This window comes from Octopus bimaculoides, chromosome 19 (genome assembly GCF_001194135.2).
Source record: "Octopus bimaculoides isolate UCB-OBI-ISO-001 chromosome 19, ASM119413v2, whole genome shotgun sequence".
NCBI classification, from domain to species: domain Eukaryota; kingdom Metazoa; phylum Mollusca; class Cephalopoda; order Octopoda; family Octopodidae; genus Octopus; species Octopus bimaculoides.
The window spans coordinates 17,708,252-17,713,752 of NC_068999.1; the positions used below are offsets into that span (position 1 = coordinate 17,708,252).

The window sequence follows — 5,501 nt, forward strand, 5'->3', positions numbered from 1 at the left end:
CGACGCTCTTCCGATCTATATACGTGTGCATATGTATGCACGTACTGCATCGTCATTTATATACATTGAACTGCCACGTTTTAATATTTAAGGCACCGTCGTTTGCCAATGTGACATTTCACTTTTAAATGCACAATTTACTTGTAGAGTATGATAGATTGGGAAATATTTTTACATTAAAAATTATATAATGCCAGTTTGATGTCAATATACCATTCTTTCACATCATACAATTTGATATCTTTAATTTTATACGTGATGGCAGTAACGTGACGTCTGATTTAATTATAATCTTTTTACCACTTTTTACCACGGCTGTTTGAGTTTTCTATAAATTAATTTTTGCAATGTTCTTTATATAAAATCGATTATTCAAATGAAAAAGTAAATCCTGGATACTCACAATTGCAATTTTATTCCATAAATTTTTAAGAAACTAAAGAAGGGGATATTATATTTAATTGTATAATATAATCCTTGCATGAAATCAGACAAATGGCAACTGTTAAAATATAAATTATAGTTCCTGTTAATGGTAAATGGATTAAAATATTCCATGTTACTCTATCGTTCAAATATACTGAGTTGACAGCTCTTCCAATACAGAAAGAAAAATATCCATGAGTCTATGCATTATAAATACACAAGAGAAACACAAATATGGATGTACAATATATTTTTGAAAATCCATAGCGTAAATCTAGAATCAATTTTGTGAAGTATCTAATATAAACATATATTTCTTTTGCTTTTAACTTCTTTCATTCCTCACACCGCGATAAGGCGAGTGTCACCACCTTCAAGGGTTTAAACGAATAAAACAACCCCAGTACTTATCTTGTTCTAATCTTGTGTCTTATCCTACTAGTAACTTTTGCTGAACAGCTGCGGTAGTAAGGCAGTGAGGAAACACAAACATGAAGATTACGCGAAGGACGTAATCGAAACAACGTCCATTGTTATGAGTTGGAGGAAAATATAAACACAATGACATGCAACCACATACACATAGACATATGTGTGTGCGTGTGTACATATAAAAGGTGTTTCTACACATTTATCGCCTACACCATTTGCGCACGCACTGAGCATTGCATGGCATGGTGGAGCGGGCTATAGCAGAATATATTTTTCTCCAAGGGAGTGGAATCCAACTTGAAAACACAAAGTTGCAAAACTAGAGTCATGATCACTCATCCACACACACACACTCACAGAGACACATACACACACACACACACAAACACGCAAACACATTTGCACATACGCACAAATATATAAATATATACGCATATATACATATGCATGTATGTGTGTGACTGTCTGTCCATGTACGTGTGTGCATTTTTGTATACATGTACGAATTGGTGGTCATTATAATATATTGGAAGACGTAAGATAAAATGCCACAATTGCTAAAGGGTCGAAATGTACGAATTGTTTGGAAATTGCTAATCAAAACTGCTGTATAATCATTTGTGTACCAGCGAATGGGTCTTATACACGATGTTCAAAATAATTCGTCTAACGGACCATGAGCATCCTTTAAAATGATTACCACGAAACTTTTATCACCTATCTTCTTTTTTATATATATATGCAGGAGTGGTTATGTGGTAAGTTGCTTGCTTACCAACCACGTCGCTACGGTTTCAGCCCCAACTGCGTGGCACCTTAGTCAAGTGTCTTCTACTGTAGTCTCGGGCTGACCAAAGCCTTGTGAGTGGAAAGAAGCCCCCCCCCCATACATATGTATATAAGTATGTTTGTATGTGTGTATTTGTCCCCCGAAATCGCTTGACAACCGATGCTTGTTTTTTACATCCTCATAATCCAGCGGTTCGGCAAAAGAAAGCGATAAAATAAGTACTAGCTTTAGAAAGTATAAGTCTTGGGGTCGATTTGATTCGACTAAAGGCGGTGCTCCAGCATGGGCGCAGTCAAATGACTGAAATAAATAAAAAGAAAAAAAGAAAAAGAAAGAATGTCTGTTGCTAAACTACGTAGATCTTACTTGAGTTAGCTGTACACTATATTCCTCTGTTTCTGCGACAAAAGCTAAATATTCTGTTCCTGAAATGATGCGCACACTCACTGACACACACACACACACACACAAAATAAATAAATAAAATGACACATAGAAGCCATCTGACATTGCTAACATGGAACTGTCTCCTAAGTTGGCATATTTTAAGCTGAAAGCATCACGGAAAGGTTAATTTTATTTACTCTTTTCTTTTGAAAATACACTTCACACTTGAATACTATAGTGTAAATTATTTAATTATCTGTAATACTTGAACATTTGTTGCCTGCTTTTATCAAGCTTGACAATTTGAAATCAGTTTTTCCCGGTATGCTTTGCTCATTCAAACGTGTAATTTTACAGCAAACTCCCTAACACTTGCTGTTTTATATCAACAAGAATTATTTTCTCACCATTGTTTCTTTTATACTCCTTGTACATATGAAATTATTTCCTCGTTAAAGACTGCTCTATGTTAATAAAAGTTAATTAATGATGAACGTTATGACGTTTAAGAGCTAATTACTCTTGGTGTTAGAGAAACCAAAAAAATCTCTGAATCTTCAGAAAAAATGCCAGCTTAGTCAGCATGGAAGGTAATAATCAGGACCTTTTACAGCGCTGCAAAGAAAGGCGGGAGAAATGTAGAAACGAATGCTTAAATTCAGAATTCCAAACGTTTGCAATACTTTCATATCTTTAGTGAGTGAACTCCGCTAAATATATGAAAGAATTACATGCTGTAGTTAAATTGGACGAAAGCTTAATTTTCATACCCAAGCAAATCGCGACATTTTTCAAATCAAAACCTGCACAGCCAGAATAATAAGAGTAGGGCAACAGGCTTGACAATTTCACAGTTCAGCAAACACTGCCATCTAGATTATAGTAATTTTATTAACTCCGAAAACAATAAAACCAAAAATAAATCACGACGGTATCGCAGTGTGTCGCTGCATTGTTCCTTCAAGTTCTTCTGCATTGTCTGTGGCAGTTTGCCTATGCAAAACTTTGCCATATCTATGCAATAAACAGATGTTGATATTACCTTATCTACATATCAAATCATATACCATAAGCACTTTCTGAATACACTTCCTTCGAAGAGAGAAACACATTTTACAAAAAATAACTAAAAGATTTATAAACTCCGAATTGTGATGGACCTCATCAATAAATGTAACATAGAGAAAATATTGTATGCATGGTGTTCGAACATACTCTAGGCTTTCTAAGTATCTCCATTATATTTTCATTAAGTATAAGGAAAATGTTAAATTTAACATATTTGATGTTTGAATAAATGAAAAAAATATTATGGACTGCAGTTGTATTTGTAACCTGTAATGCTAGATTTATATCCCGATGCACTCAAGGCTTCTAAAGTTAAATGTACTAAAATGTGTCAACAATGATCTTTATTTTTGCCAACATGCCAATTCATATTTCAGAAAATCCAGAACTTTGGGATTGCCACATGATAGCGCTATGTCACAAAAGGCTTCAAATAGTTCACTTAATATGATTCATATCCCCGGTGACAGAGCAGCTGTTGATTTGCTCAAAAATAATTATTTTCGTGATAGAGGAACAAAACATTTACGTTAGAATATCGGTCCTCGATCACCAATATCGTGTTTCTGACCTGCGCATGAGTGCAAAATCCATAGCATGTTTGTGAGAGAGTGTGTGTGCGTGTGTGTGTGAGTGAGAGAGAGAGAGAGAGAGAGAGAGAGAGAGAGAGAGAGAGAGTGAGAGAAAAGAGTGAGAGAGAACGTGTGTGTGAGAGAGAGATTGGCAGTGTTTGTATGTGAATGAGAATGTGAGAGTACTTTGTGTTTCTGGGGGTCGATGAAATAAATACCAGTGGAACATTAAGGATCGATGTAATCGACTTTTTCCCTCCAGCGAAATTGCTGGCCTTGTGCCAAAATTTGAAACCAGTATTAATTCTGCACATAAGACGAGTAGGTGGTAGAATATTTAGCGCATGTGTAAAAAAAAAACAACAAAACAAAAATAAAATAAAGCGGTATTTCTTCCAACTTTACATACTGAGTTCAAATGCCTCAAGCGTCGACTTTGCTCATCTGTCTTTACGGGGTTGTTAAAATAAGTACCATTTGAACTCTAGGGTCAATGCAATCGACTTACCCTCTCTAAGAAATTGCTGGTGTGGTCTGCCTAACTTTGAGACCAATATTATTTCTGTGTATGCAAATGAAGAAATGACTGCCATATACGTTAAGTTCGCATAGAAATTTTTCGTTACCATAAAAAACACTTGATGATAATTAAAATGAAATGTAAATAAATGTATTATATAATAAATCATCATCCGATCGAACGTTATATTCTTTCCCTCTCTGTTAACCCATAAGACTATGAATGATACTTGCTTACGGTCTTGAAAGTTTCTAGTATGTTTGTCAAAACAATCCAAACAAATACGTGAAGAATACTTAGAAGAATTCACATTCATAGAATTATCATTATTTGCCGTCCATAACTTCTATATAAAAGATGTCGGAGAATATTTTTTCATGCAAACATCTTTATTTGTACAGCATAAATAAAGCAATTCAAAAGACAAAGCATATATACAGAATTTATATGAAAACGAATAAAACAGAAATTCGCTTACGTAAATACAAACATAAAAACCATATATACATACGATAGCAGACTGATTCACTGATACACACTTATAATGTTTGTGTGTGTGTGTGTGTGTGAGAGAGAGAGAGAGAGAGAGAGAGAGAGAGAGAGAGAGAGAGAGAGAAAGAGAGAGAGAGAGAGTGCGTGTGTGTGTGTGTGTGTGTGTGTGTGGAAAACTATATACACAAGTATTGTATGTTCACTTATACATTAAATTAAACATGTTGAGAAATTCTTATCAGCTGGCACAAAAAGCAATTTGATGGATTGATATATGTTGTATCTATGACAAGCATTTTCAGCTGGTTATCCCCAAATTTGCATCTACATTTTATCACTTAGCTTTCTGTCTTTCTCACTGCTTGATTGAATCTTTCTCTGCGATCATGCCAATGACAAGTGTATTTCATTCTTTTATCATACTGCATGCCGAATATATTTACTGTCTAATCGTTAATTCCAAGTAGCCCATCCGTTTATGTTTAGCAGATCAGTATCGTGTTGGCAACACGTTTCTCTGATCAGCATGCATAATAATTCACCAGTAGTACGGATATCCATACATGATTCCCGAATGACATTCTCCTTTTCATATAAGTTATCTATCTTAATGTACTAAAACACTGTTCAACTTTTACACAAATACAAATAACATAACGTAATAATCTCATGCTTGCATACATACTCAATGAATTACCAAGAAATATTCATGAACAAACACACACATATATCCATATATGTATATATACTCACAAACATTAACGTATGTGTGTTTGTGTATGTATATATATATATATATATATATATATATATA

At 34.4% G+C, this 5,501-nt stretch overlaps 1 protein-coding gene across 1 annotated transcript in view; it reads right to left on the reverse strand.

Moving 5' to 3' along the window:
• The window catches only part of LOC106871787 (neuroligin-4, X-linked), a 339,290-nt gene that overhangs the window by 218,227 nt on the left and 115,562 nt on the right, over window positions 1–5,501 (reverse strand). The gene's annotated exons all lie outside the window — the stretch shown is intronic.